The sequence below is a fragment of the Magnolia sinica genome, chromosome 10 (assembly GCF_029962835.1).
Source record: "Magnolia sinica isolate HGM2019 chromosome 10, MsV1, whole genome shotgun sequence".
NCBI lineage: Eukaryota > Viridiplantae > Streptophyta > Magnoliopsida > Magnoliales > Magnoliaceae > Magnolia > Magnolia sinica.
Genome location: NC_080582.1, coordinates 64475109 through 64491110, shown reverse-complemented (window position 1 = coordinate 64491110; position 16002 = coordinate 64475109).

The window sequence follows — 16002 nt, the reverse complement described above, 5'->3', positions numbered from 1 at the left end:
TGTTTCATCTCATCAAAGTTTGCTTATATACCTGTTAAGAGTTAGTACTCAGCCTTCTATGAAATGCATGAACCAAGCACTAGACTTTTAAGAATGAGACTCAATTTTTTTCTAGTGCATTTTTTAGTCACATACTTGACTTATATGACCATTTGAACCTAGCGTATATCAAAACTTAGGTAGGGTTGTTATCAAAAGTGAAAGTTATGTCTTTATGAATCTTAGTTTGATTCCCTTAGTGGTTCTCCTTATTTGATCTCTTGATAAATCATTTGTCAAGGGATCTTGTAAGTTTAGAATGGATTTAACATATTCCACTGTGATTACTCTATCTGTAAGCAATCCTTTAACAAAGTTATGCCTTATACATATATTTCTAAACTTACCATTATAAGTCTTGCTCATATCATGACAAAGAATAGCTTGACTATCACAAAAGATAGATATGACAGGAGTAGGTTTTGACCAATATGGGAGTTTCATCAGTAGGTATCTTAACCATTCTCTATCTTTACAAGCAGCGCCAAGTGCTATAAACTCACTTTCTATAGTAGAGTGATTGACCGATATAGTAATATGGCCGAGAACTTGACCTACTACTTCCTACACTATTTAAATAATTTGGTCACGATTCAAATGACAAGATTTAGCCATTAGAGGTGGTTCAGGGCCTACCTGATTTTGTCTTCCATGATACGGTGGATTCCCAAGGAAGGGTTACCCCCTAGGTATGCCCTGGTTTCCTTTTTTAAGAACGACATTCCTAACCTCCTATTCTAGTCGCCTAAACTCATAAAGTGGTAGAAGATTCAATACTTCATGTACTGGAAGAGGCATATTCTATTATGGAAAAGGTACCCATAGTATCGGATGTGATGTTAGCACCACGGGTAGAACCAGTGGTGTCGTTGCTAGATTTCCAATAGAACTAGTATCGACCTATTGCTGAGGTGCCACAGGTATTATTTCGACAAAGAGAGCCATCATCTTATTCATGTTTTCGGCATTATTGGTCATCCATTTGCCTAAAGTTTCAGCCTGAACTCATGACTGTTCATCAATATACTGAATTCTTCTTTGCATATCGAGCATTTCAACTGATAAAATCTCAAGAGGCTCAACCTGAGAAGAGGATGCCCTATCTGAGTTTAATGGAAAAGGTACTGAATTTGGTAGCAAACGTTACTACTCAGGTGCTTGATGAAACTATCTCTAGCTCATGATTTCTCACGATCGACGGACCAATAAATATATTTATAATCAGAGTCCTACCAGGTGTGCCAAAAATGTTGGCACTTCGGTTTGTTTTATGTCACGTGTAGTATGTGCTGGCATGCCAGAATTGATATAGAAGCTTAATACAAACTGATTAACTTTGACCCTAAATGTCAAAATAAGCAGATACATCTAATAAGAATGTATATGACCAAGTTCTGAGAAGATCAGTCGCTTACTCAGCCACTTGCATAATTTTATAATGATCAGGCGATAATTGGATGGTAAGATTCTTTCTTCGAAGATGGGTTGCTTTTATGCTTTGTGTAAGAAATGACTTTCAGAATACCAGTGCAATCAAACAAAAGAAAAACTCATAATCGATCCCTAAGAGAAACTACGAGAATGCGTCTATTGAAAGAACTACGTGATATTAGATAAACGACAAATCCAATATATGAGCATATATTTAGATAACAACTAAGTACTATAGCTAAGAATTACTACTACTGAATTATATTTATTCTTAGGATAAGTTGAGATAAAAGATAAATTGATAGATTTGTTGAAATTGTGTGGAATAGGATACCACAAGTACATGCTACAGCTTGGATGATGACTATGTCGTAGAGGGAGGGTGGGTGGGAGGTGATTAAGACTAAATAAAAATTATGCTTTTAAAGACAATTGCTTACTTAAACTAATATGCAATTTAAACTATGTAAGGTAATTAACTTTAAGGCTTTCAAGCTATTAAAGGGTCCAATCATATAGACTATGAAAGATATACTAATGAAGCAATTAGTCCATAAACATGATAGTGTACATATGTGTGTGAGATGTGCTACCTATCAACTCATAGCAATCATCTAATCATGCATACATATAATTAAACATTCATCATATAAACATAATTAAACAAGTGCTCAAATACAATCCCAAACACAAGCACGTATAGTGGTTCAATTTTCCTACTCTAATCCCGGGGGACGTATTCAACCAATGAGTGTACTGAATTTCACTATTGAAAGTTTTAAATCAGTTTCACATCTAACCTTTACAAGCCTACATAAGGACCCTAGCATACACTCCTGCCAGATGCTCCCACAAGAGCTTTAGTTGATTTTTTATTGGCTAACCAACAACCTCAGTCCTAATATAAGGACCTATGTTTTCTCCCACCGGAGGATCCTTCAAAGAGTAACACGTACACACCTGTGTTTGGTGGCCTACACAAGGACTTTGATCTAGGTCCTATATACGAATTAAGGTCCCACATAAGAACATAGTCGAGTTTGGTAATTCAAACTCTTACAATCAATCCTACACAAGGAAAGAGTGTACACAGACTCTAAAATTGACAACCTTACTTTTTAGATTAAGCTTCGTTGGTATGCCATCTTAGGTAGACTGATCGATGCTCCACCTTCACTTGGGTATTCAGTTTTCAGCTTCCAAGGGCTCAACCGACTACATGACACAATGACTGACATGATTGACAAATAAGGTACATAAATTAATGCACTAACATTTGTTTGGTTTGATTTGTAAATGATTATTTGTTGTTGAGATTGTGTTCTGTAGATTCCTCTATTATTTATAGAGTTTTGTTGTAGCTTATTCTTCCATATCATTAATCTATTACTACGACCGTTATAATAGTTGAAAAGCCTCTCTCTAGATCCTTCTTTTTATTACATTTATTCTTCCTAACTGTTCCTCTTCTCTCAACCAAGCTTTTTTTTGGTTGTTAATCGTTCATCGGTCACATATAAGCTACATTACTTTCGCCGGTCATTTGATGATGTGTAGTATTAATTCTTTTAGACATTTCTGTTGTTAATTCTGATGTCTTAAATCTTCTGGGCTGCTCGACCGGTCGAGGGGGTTACTCGACTAGTCGAGGCCCGTTCGACTCGAAGTCCAATGAACAAGTTTTTTGGAGTTCCGTGGTGTTCGACCAGTCGAGGGTCACGCTCGACCGGTCGAAGGGGTCCTTCGACCAGTCGAAGCCCTCCTTTGACTAGTCGAGGGTTACGCAGATACAGCGCGAATTCTACGTGGACTGCATAAATTTGAGACGGTTTCAAGACGGTGCATAAGTAGAGTTTCCTAAACTATAAATAGGGGTCCCTAAGGCTTTTCTAGGCAATTCTAAGGGCTTCCTAAAAGTATTCCAAGGGTTTCTAAAGGGTATAGTAAGGGTGAGATTCGAGGTTGTTCGAATCGAGTAAGTCTTTTTCCTTTGTAATTTCTATTTTTATAGTGAAGATCTGTCGCTTTGTGCCGTGGTTTTTTCTGTAAGGGTTTTGCACGTTAAATCTTTGTGTTCTCTTGTATTTGCTTGGTGCTCTTGGATTGCTATCCTAGATTTATATCTATGTGATTCCGCAACACAAATCACAACAAGTGGTATCAGAGCAATCGTTGGGGCACAGATCTGAATCTGCAGGATTAACAATAATGAGAAGTACTAGGCATGAGATTGAGTTATGGAAGATCAAGATGATTAGTTTCTTAATCAAGTAAGGCGAAGATGGTGCTTTTAATGAGCGAAAGTTTACTATGACTGATGATGATTGAATACTCTTGATAAGAAGGCATTATCATAGATCCGTTTATGTCTCACAGATGAAGTTCTCTACAATGTCATGATGGAGAAAACTGCGGCTAAATTATGGGCAAAGTTAGAGGATGTCTATGCGAAAAAATCCTCTAAAAACCACCTACACTTGAAGCGGCAATGGTATAACTTCAAAATGGTAGAGAGTGGAGACCTGGAGGCTTACATTAGCAACTTTAATAAATTGGTTTGTAAATTGCTGGATATAGAGGAAGTGATGAAAGATGAAGAACAAGCATATATGTTACTGAATTTTCTCCTAGTCAAAGTACTAAAGTTAGATTGGTTGAACAATCCTAACCGCTAATTTGTGGAGACTTGCCTGTTGAAATAGGATCATTGAATATATTTTTCTTTTTAACTGTCCAATAGATTTCTACCAATTTGATGATCTAATAAAGGCCATACTTAGTTCATGGTACATCTAAATTGGAGCCGATAATTTGGACGGTTTATTTCGAATTACTGCGTTCCATCCGTACGAGTTCTATGTGCATGTGTATCATCAACTATACTTTGTGGGAGTATCAAAGATTACTTTCACTTGACAAAGTCTTATTAATTGGGAAACGTACTTCCAAGGGGTGGGAAAGGAAAAAAATAAAGAAAAATAACAGTAGAAAAAAGATTTCTTCTTCGATCCTTTTTTCTATTCCACGATTTCACTGAATCCAAACAGGCCTTCGTGCAATTATACCTTCCTACAAGTTCTACTGATTTCCCAAATAGCCCACTATGAAGGTACCGGACATATACTTGGACGGTTAAAATTGAAAATCATATAATGTGCCTGTTTCACCCAAACAAGTGTCCATGAATCAGAGGCTGGGATTGTTCCACCAGTCTCGTGTTGTGTTGGTCATTTGACTTAAACGCAGTGGGTTTCGTAATTTAGTTTGTTCAATTTCAATTAATGTACCGTTTTCTAAGCGCCTGTGTATCAATCGTCATACGCATTCTGAGTAATATAATTCTGTGGGGTTTTGGTTTGGCAGGGACCAGGGTGACCAATGGACGGGGATTGCCTGCAAGCTGCATGAACTTCCTGCAACCGGAAGCTATGCGGGAGCCCACCATGATGCTTCTGAGAAATTCACACCGTCCATCCGTTTTGTAAGATCATTCAATACTCAGGTGGGCCGAAAAGTTGAGGATTGAACGTCCACAGTTGATATATTCGTGCGGCCATATAAGTTTTCTCAGTTCATCCCAGTAGAAATGACGTTATGAACGGTATGGATGGCATTTAAATATCACTGTCCGCCCATAGAGGTTTCAACGGTAGGAATTTACCTACCCACCTTTTCCTTTAGTGAGGCCCACTTAAGTCTTTCATCATGCTCAATTTTAATATCAAGTCCTAAAATGAGCTTAAAAAACGGATGGACGGGTAGATTTCTCACAAACATCTTGGTGGGCCCTACCTAAGTTTCCCGCCCTGGAACTTCCTGCTGATAGGCTTTCGCTGGAAATCTGCCCCCGTATGATATAGATTCAAAACTCAAGTGGTCCATACATAAGAAAATATCCACCGCTGAAACATTCATGGGCCCACATATCATGTTAGAACATGGCCCAATGATGTAGATTCAAAACTCAAGTGGTCCACACCTAAGAAAACATCCACCGCTGAAACATTCATGTGCCCACATAATTTTTGAATCAGGCTAATATTTTTGTGATTTCAATACATCTCAATAGAAATGACCTTATGATCGATAGACCCCAACGAACGGTAGTGAATTTGCCTCGTTTTTAGACTATATCTTAACATAAATCGAAAAATAAAAAATTAAAAAAATTAGATGAATGGGATAGATATCTCACAAACACCGCGGTGAGCCCACCTAGCTTTTGCAGGAACTTTCTGGTAGCTAATTGGGGTCCACCGTGATGCTTGTGATAAATCCAAGCATAATTAAAGAAAGGCAGCTACTCATCGTTCTTACACCTGGCACTGATGCACAGCTATAAGACCGTCCGAATCTTGAGTGGTATTTTGGATGAAGCATAACAGTGATCAAGAAAATCCTAACCATCCAATTAACACATGTAAAATGAATGGTCAAGGGCACACCATTGAGTGGTCAAAACTGGAAGGGAAAAATCAGATGGTTAATATCATCTTCTTAATGCAAAATTTAGGTTTTGCTCCATCTAGAGTTGGGCGAGCAATTTGGAGAGTTTAGATTGCGTGCCACTAAGTGGGGCTGGGCATCGAGTCAAGTCGGACCGAGTTAGGGTTGACTCGACTCGATTCGGTTTTGAAATAGGTATGACCCGAACTTGATCCAACTTGATACTGAGTCCAGGAAGCCCGACTCGATCCAACTCTGGTCCAGCCTGGACTGATCTAAACCGAGTCCGATCCAATCAGAAGTACCAAGTTGGGTTAAGTCGGCGCCGAGTTGGATTGAGAAATGAGGGAGGGACAGACCGAGAGAGTGGAGAGGAGAAAGAGGAGGAAGAGGATGAGGAGGGTGATGGTTGGAAGATTAGGAAGATGAGGGAGGGAGAGAGAGAGATGCGGGGTTGGAAGATGAGGAGGATGAGGGAGGGAGGGAGAGAGAGAGAGTTTGGGATCAGGTCGAGGTAGGGTGCAGTGGGTAAGGTTAGAGATGATAGAAATAAGGTTTTATATATATATATATATATATATATATATATATCTATATATATATATATATATATATATATATATATATATATATATATATATATATATATATCCAAACCCGAGTTGAGTCGGGTTTCGAATCAAGTCGAGTCTAATCAGATTGAGTTTCGGGTCCAGTCGGGTCGAGTTACTAGGTAACTCGAACTCGACTCGGTTTGAGTTCGGATTGGGCGCAGCCTACTCAATTTGGACCGACTCACCCATTCAGTCCGGCTCGACTCAGTTTGAGTTTGGATTGGGTGAAGCCTACTCGGTTCGGACCGGCTCACACATTCAGATCGGGTCGAGTCAGATCTCAACGAGTTGGACTAAGTCGAGTTAGCCGGATCAAGTTGTCCCATGCCCACCTCTACCACTAAGCATGTTTCCGGTTGAAGTCTCACCATTTTCTAAACTGTGTAAAAAGCATGTACTATGGTTTGGGCTAAATAAAGGCGTCCCAGGTTTGGACGCAAGTTGGGTACCGCCTCCACTAGTACCTAAATAGAGACGGATGGTCCCAGCATGGGCTCTGTGGGGCCCACCATTGATGTATACATTTTATCTACGTGGTTCATCTTTTTTAAACAATCATTTTAGGGTGTGAGCCCAAAATGAGGAAGATTGAGTACTCAAGTGGACCACGCCGAAGGAAGCAGTGGAGATTGAATGGTAGAAAACTTATTGGGACAGAAAGTTTGGATAAGCTAATATTTATGTTTTCCCTTTATCTAGATCTATGTGACTTTATGAACAGACTTGATGGAAAATAAACATCATGGTCGGACCTAGAAGGTTCAACGGTGGGTGTCATTGTAACCACTGCTTCCTGTGGTGTGGTCCATTTGAGCCTTCGATCCACTTCATTTTTTGGATCATGCCCTAAATTAAAATGTAAAAATGGATGGACAGCATGGATAAAATATATACATCACGGTGACCCACAGAGTCCCTTGGTTCTAGCTCCTGCCAGGACTAGGGGTGTACATCAAGCCAAACCGATTCGAGCTGGCCTCAGCTCGACTCGACTCGGCTCGGCCAGTAGCTGACATTAGCTCGAACTCGGCTCGACTTAGTCCTTGAGCCTGACTGGCCAGCTCGGCTCGGTTCGGTCAGCAACTCGGGCCGAGTTCGGGCCAAGATCGAGCCGAGTTTGCCTATGCAGCATTTCCCACAAACACCTGGACTGTACCTTCAAAATCCCAGTGTCTATAAAACAACATCAAATGGTTCTCAGGTATTTTATCAAATACCTTCCAAGCAACATAAAATTTAAGAAAAAAGGGTTTTTGTTTCATATACATACCTTCTTTGCCACCAGCCACACTTTGTTGTGTCATTTCATTGAACACTTGGTGAGCAACATCAATGTCAAAGTAATCGAGTCACCGAACTAGTTCGATCTGAGTGAGTTGGATTCGATCCAACTTGAGCCGAGCTGGGGTCAGCTTGAAATCATTTCTGAGCTGAAAAAATCAGCTCGACTTGGCTCGAACTCAACTTTGAACCGAGTTGAATCAATCTTTTTCGAGTCGGGTCGAGCTAGCTCGGTTCGTGTACACCGCTAGCCAGGACCGTCCGTCTCTAGCTGGGTCCTGGTGGGGATATAGTACCCTGGGTTCTTGGGCCTGCAGAAGTCCGGTCCACTGCTTGGTGATCTGGACAGTCGATCCAACTTGTATAGGCTATGATCCTGAAATCCCTTGATCCTTTGATCGTAACCGTTTAACCAGTGATGATAAAATGGACGATTAAGAGAAAGTACAGGATCTGTCTGCGTTGGATTGGATGGCTAGGATCTCTATCGTCCGAAATTTATGGGACATGTTTGGATGATGGTGGGCCCACCGGAAGAATGGTCTGAACTTGGATCCGGAAAGCACGTGCGAAGGGCCTAGGATAATGCGAAGAACCGAGGATCGCGTTGTTTCTAAGATTTTCTTCTAGAAGTTCTTTCTCTAGATCTGGTCAAACCTAGCGTAATCCCGTAGCGGGATCCCGCGTCTGATTCCGCAGCGAGCCGGGCAACGGTTGGACGTGGCCTGGCTGGTGACCTCAACACCAGCCAGCCGGCTGGTGTCAAGTCTCTGTGGGCCCCACCAGATGTATGTGCTGTATTCACTTCAAACCGTTGATCCATTTTGCAAGCTCATTTTAGGGCGTGAGCCCAAAAATGACGCAGATCCAAACATGAGGTGAACCACACCACAGGAAACAGTCGAGATTGAATGCTTACCATTTTGGTTCAAGCTGATATTCTTGTTTTCCCTTCAACTGGGTTCCTGTGAACTTATGGACGGGTTGGATGGTAAATAAACATTACATGGGCCTTAGAAACTTTTTAATTGTGGACATTCAATTACCATTGTTTTCATGTAATGTGATCCATCTAAGACTTATATCCATCTCATTTCTGGGTTTATATCCTAGAATGAGCCGGAAAAATGGATGGATGGCGTGGATAAAACACATACATCATGGAGGGCCTACAGAGCTTTGACACCAGCTAGCTGGTTGGTGTTGGTGTCGGGTCATCAGCCAAACCGCGTCTGGTGCGACGATGCAGACGGTTGACCTAGTGAGCCCCAACGCGGAGAGATGACCTGGAAATCACACATCCAAAGATCCTGGCCACTCAACCTTTTGAGCTTCCATTCAATGCGCGCCGTGCGTGTCTTTTCTCCTTAACTGTCTATTTGGACCACAATCAACAGTTAGGATGGACTGAGGCACACAGAGCCACCATAATCAGTCGTGGGCCCAGCAGATTAATGGTTTGACCATTGATTCGTGAGCATGGATGGCTGAACAAACAGACAGACAGCAGCAGTATATGGTTGAACGCCGTATTAACTTGATCCTTGAGTGGTACCCACAAACCTTCAAACGGCTGATCTACACCTTTCAGGGTGGTCGAGAATCTAAAATCTCCACCGTTCTCAATCCCATTTTCCTTTTTTAGTGGTTTCAAGAGGACAGCTGTGGAGATTTTAGATTCCTTCGGGTATCCTCTCCATCTATCCGGTTCCCTGAGCTATTTTAGGATACGAGGTCGAAAATAAAGTAATTCCGTAAATTGGGTGGCCCAAGTCGGTTCGACTGAGTAGTGAGCAGTGAGAACACTCACCGTTGAAACCAAAATCTACTTCACGTCTCCTAGGTGCCCACATCTATTTACAAATTTGCCATCTAACCTACCTCCAACTTCTGTCATTAGTTGCGTCATAATGTACCATCCGAATACATTAAAATTCATCGGGCATCTTTGGTTTTTCATGTTCTATCCATCAGTTCAGTTTGGGCCTTGATCACTTATGAATTACCAAAATAGTTTTTTTAAAAATGACTAACACACTCTGAAATCCGAAATAGCATTTGAGCACCTTTAATTGATAATTCACCAACTAATATGGACCTATACCCTAAGACCTTTGTAATGACTGAATTTTCATGATATTAGGATGGCCCGTTTGGCAGATCCAAACATGACGGATGGTTAGATGACTTGCTAAAAATAAAAAAACTTGATAGTTAGTAGTCTGATCATGTATGTAGTGGATATAAGGTCAGTTTTGTAAATGGATGAACACAAGATGAGTTTCTGGAGTGATTAAGGGTAAGACATGTATATCGTTAGATTCGAGTGACTTGTTTACATATGTAAGTTCCTCAAATTATAATTCTAATGTGGGTTAAACATATTCATATGGAGTGAACGAAATGAACGGATCATAATCTTGATTTGATAAGTGTATGAACAGATGTAGATATCAAGTAGCTAATTTACTATGATCTAAGGGCTGAAATTCGACGTGTATGATTAATTTATGATAATTAGGCCTAATATAAAATTTCACATAAAACGGATCATGAAAACCATGTAATTTGAAATTAGGGGTATAAGATGATGACATTTTCGTAATTATTGCTGATCTAAGAGTTTTGTGAAATCTAATGGTTCTACATGGTTATATGCCCATTTCTAAATAATTCTTACAAAAGAAATTACATCTAAATCATTATGGATAAAAAATTATTCACTAATTTAATCAAAGGAAAAGGTACATATATCAAACTACATGATCAACAGTCGGATGACTTGATTTGTGGATGAAGATCATTCTTGACAGTTAGATTCATGTTAGAAAATAGATGTAAGTTTATGATAGTTAAATTAACATTGTACATATGTACCTATTACATTAGATTTCATAGTAACACTCGAAAACTTTCAATGCTCGGGTATTGAAAAGTTCGGGGTGTTACAGTCTACCCCCCTTAAACATAATTTCGTCCCCGAAATTTAGTATTTCTACTATACAAGTCATCTTTCATGCATCTTAAGGATTCGTTACTTCCTATGTACGAGGTGATATGAATAGATGGTTGTAGTGGGTTTGCGCCCGATACACATTCGCCTGCATAGTATAGAGGATTTACTGGTATCAATTCATATTCCTGTTAAATCTTGATAATTTGCTTGATCAGGGCATTATGATCATGTGAGATTTTCTAGGACCTAGAATTTAAGTCAAACCGTGTAAATTTTGCGTAAATATGGTTTTATCAGTCCATAATCTTGATTGTTCTAAATTCATGGGGAATATCATGAAATCTTATATTCTCGTAAGGGATAAGTCTACGTAGCCTATTAAGCTTTCACTGTGCACTCTAATTATCTGATACATTACTCGAAATTACTTCTATCATCCTTACTGATTCATTATGATTAAACGTTCCAGGTGTTACTTGTGAGGTAGGTATGTATACATTTAGGTGCATATAATTGGCTATATGGGTTGGGACGCTACAACCTACCCCCCTTAAAAGAAAATCTCGACCTCGAGATTTGGTATTTGGATGAAACCGCTCGTGCCTTGCTTGACTCTGGTTTGTAATTTCATGGTCCCGATCATTCTACATCCTTGGAAGGATCTTTGTTTCGCCATGAAAGTCGGATATCCTAATAGACGACCATGGATAGGCCAAATCATTCATTCATTGTTGAACCTAAGCTTTAGTTTCGTCATTGTAATACCTAAAATCGTTTATATTGATAGTCTGTAACTTCAAGAATTTTATCTTCCAATCCATATGTCCAATTTATTCGAAATTTGAAACCTAAGTCCCTAACTTGTTCCTCAGACTCCAGAAATTTCACGAGGCAAGATTCAATGGTTTGAGGGTTTATTATGGGGGTACTTAGATTCAAAATTTCTAGTTTCATGTCTAACTTTAATGTTTCAAATTGGGGAACCTGAATGTGGGTTGTTAATTCTTCAACTTCTTAATTCCCTTAGGAAATAGTCCTAAGTATAGATATCCAATTCAAGATTTCATCCTAGTCGCATAAAGCTTATGATGGTCCATTCCCTCAGGCCCAATTAATCTCATTCTCATACTTTGATACTAGCAAGGTTTCAATGGTGGAAATCATTATCCTCACTTTTTCCCTAGCATGATCCACTTTATCTTTGGATATGCTTCGATTTTGGGCTCAACCCCTTAAATTAGATGAAAAAAATGGATGGACAACATAGATGAAACACATACATCATGGTGGGGCCCACATAGCACCGACCACCCCCCATTGGCCAGTGGTGGGGGAGTAGCTAGTCCGTTTCCCAAACCCAGGGATGCGGATTTCCTGCTAAAGCCTTTCCCACAAAGATCCGTAGAAGGATTCTTCGTGGGGCCCACTGTGATCTTTGTGTGAAATCCAACTCGTCCATTCATTTTTAGATATCATTTTAGGACATTATACCAAATTGAGGAGGATCCAAAATTCAAGTGGGTCATACGAGATGAAACAGTGGGGAAATGAATGCTTACCGTTGAAACCTTCGTAGGCTACACCTTAATGTTTATATTCCATCCAAACCGTTTATAATGTCATTTTCACTGAGATGAAATGAAAACACCAGGAACATAAATCGATACAAAACTTTTGTAGCCATATGAATGTTTCAAGGGTGGTCACTAAATCCCCACTATTTCCTCTCGTGTGGCCCATTTAATTTTTGGATCCTCCTCATTTTTGGTCGCGTGTCCTAAAATGATATCAAAAAACGGATGGACGGGTTGGATTTATCCCAAACATCATAGTGAGCCTATACAGAATCCTTGCACAGGATCTTTCAACGAAAGGTTTTTGTGTGAAATCCGCTTGCAATTCCAAGAATCTCTCTGTGAGTATAGGAGAGAGTCTTTTTTTTAAGACTCTCCCTCTCTCAATGCAGCTGAATCTCAGCCGCTCTCCTCATCTTACGACTTACATGAAGGCTCGCACATAAATTCCTTAAGGTATGGTTCGCAGGAGATCATTACTCTCTCTCTCTCTCTATATATATATATATATATAGAGAGAGAGAGAGAGAGTCATGCTCACATATGCACGTGCGCACCTTTGCACACGTGTCATGGGCATCTAATTTGAATGGTCCATGTGATGCAGAATCCCATGAAACCTCCCGATACAAATTTTCACCCTGATCTAACAATCTAGTGGGCCATAGAAAAGAGAAATGCAAATCGTGGAAACCGTTTTCATTTTTCATGGCCCACTAAAGTTTTGGATCAAAGTAAAAATTAGGTCTGGGGAATTTCATGAGGTGCTGCTTCACGTGAACCGTTTAAATTTTGGAGTCATATCACATATGATGAGTTCTCAAAAAAGTTCACACGAGTTCCATGCAAACTAGAGCGTAGCTGAGCATTCGGCTCTCTCTCTCTCTATATATAATAATAATAATAATAATAATAATAGTGTTAACACCCTGTAGATATTTGCTCCTATGAACTGCCCAATTGTAACAAGATTCAAACTAGGGTTGTACATCGAGTCGAGGTGGGCCAAGCTTGGCTTGACTCACCCGTGCTCTCCTCGAGCTCGAGTTCAGCCTCGAGCTTACCATTGGAGCTTGGCTTGTTTGCCAAACTTTCGAGTCGAGCTTAAGGCAAGCTAGTGGATCGAGCCGAGGTGAGCTTACCTCGAGTTGAGTCGAGCCTGCTCCCAACCTGAACCAACCCAGCACCCAACCTGCACCCAACTCAACCCAGCAACCCGACCCAACTAGCGCCTGACTCAACCTAGCCACCTGCACTCGACCAAACTCCCAAACTAAATATTCAATTAATAATATATATAAAATATTAGATAGAGCCATAGATGTACCTTGTTGTTGGTGCCGAGAGAGAGAGAGAGAGAGAGAGAGAGAGAGAGAGAGAGAGATCGAGCGAGTGCAGTTGTACAATTGAGACGAGTCGGGTAAACGCCGAGTTGAGCTCGAGTGAGTGGCCGAGTGGGGAGAGGAGGAGAAGGAGAGAGAGAGAGAGAGAGAGAGAGAGAGAGAGAGAGCTCGGGCGATTGCAGGTCGTACAATTGAGACGAGTTGAGCTTGAGCGAGTGGTCGAGTATAGGTTGTACAACTGAGACAAGTCGGGAAGACGCTGAGTCGATCGAGCTCGGGCGAGTGGTCAAGCGGGGGGAGAGAGAGAGAGAGAGAGAGAGAGAGAGAGAGAGAGGAGCTCGGGCATGACGGGTTGGGTAAGGAAGGAAAAGGGTAAGAAAGGGATGAACGTTTAAGTTTTAACTTTATATATATATAATATAATATAATATAATATAATATGTATTTGAGTCGAGCTAAGCGAGTTCGAGTTGAGTCGAGCCAAGATCCACTATGATCAAACTTGACTCGTTTTGAAAATGAGTTGGGTCATATAAAGCTTGGCTCGTCTCGAGCCATCATTTAAGCCGAGCTAGATCGAGCCAAGCCGAGCGAGCTTTTCGAACTAGCTTGGCTCGTGTACAGCCCTAATTCAAACTATATATGGCTTATAAAAGCCCATATTCATCTACTCCTAAAAGCTCATAAGTAGGGCTAAATTCAAACTCAAAATTAAGCCTAGAGTCAAGTGTTAACCTGGTGCTAAGTTAAGTTCTAAGCCTAAGCCAAGCTCCAAAACTCAAGCCAAACTTGAGCAAAATACGAATCAAATTCAAATTAAATTAAGGCCTAAATTAATGGCCAAATCCAAAATCAGACCTTGCATTAGCTAATTCTAGCCCAAACTAAGAACCTTAAAAGTGTCCACAAAGCCCACCAAAGTGCCCCTTGAAATTTAGGGTTAATCCACTTGTGTTACCTGCCATATCACCCATCTTGCCAATGAGAAACTACCATATGGCACTCCACTCCTCTCCACCAATCATAGCCCTCCACTCACCTTTTGGCCACCCAACCCAATTTAATCAATCCCAACCACTCATCCAAATCTTAGCTCATATCTAAGCTAATTTAACATGTTCAAAACTATTATTCAACAAATACAAGCCATCTCAACAATTTAGATTTTGTAGAGTAGGGTTGGGTTTGAAGATAGTTGACCATCTCTTATATGAAGAGCGTTAGGTCTCTTTTTCCCTTTCCCACACTCCATTTATCGGTAATCCCATGTGGCATACTTACTACTTTCTTTTACTTTGCTTATAATTAGTCGCAACACTTCTTTTCTCTTTAACTCCCCTCTCCTCTAAGTGTTTTCAAGCGTATACTTTGTGACTTGCTAGTTTCTTGGACCCTGTCACATCAGAAATCCAGGAATCCTATTTTTCTTTCTTTTCGTCTCTCTTAGGTCCAGGCGTGTTAGTGGATCGCCTTTGCTTCTTTACTTCCAATCCTAAGTTAGACTCTAGTAGTTGCAGAGTACTTGTCCATAGTTGATTATTAAGATTAGGTTCATTTTTAATTTCTTTTTGGGTACACAAACACTAGTAGATCAACATCTCAGCAATCTCTCACTTTTAATCACGAACCACTAAAGCTATTTAATCCCCTGCAATCCCATCAATCCCACAAAGTAAACACCATATTCATGTGTGGATGAAAAAGTGCCTAACAACTTCCTTCTTCATCACTGGTTCTTTACTTAAAATTCCAAGTTGTTGATCAAGAGTCATTTTAAAGCAGAGAATCCTCAAATTCATTGATTTCTAAAAATTCTGCAAGATCTAGCAGACTACGAAATTTTGAGATAATTGGCTAATGACAACTCCAAGTTAAAATATATCATATTCCAAAGTTAAACCACAACCTCATTACAAAAACCACAAAAGCACATGAGTAAAAGCCTGAAAAAAGCCTTGTAGATGTGGTCCCAGTGTTCACTGAATGACAAGTCCACTGGGGAAAGAAGAAGAAGAGGAGAGAAAAAAAAGGAAAAAAAGAGGGAAAGAAGGGTAAGAGTTGTGCCAAAAAAAAAAAAACTCTCTAGGAAAGGAGCATCCAATCCATCATCATTTCCACATTTCATGGTCTCATGTTCACACGGTCTCAAGCAATCATAACAACCCAAGTAGAAGAACATGCAGGCTCGCTGACCCCAAATTGTCAAAGCTTGTAGTCGACAATCCTTCAACCACCCCGTCCATGGCTAATGTGGCCCATAATCTTAAGACATTATAGGATCTCCTGACCTGACTCCTTCAAAGTAGGATATCCCAAAA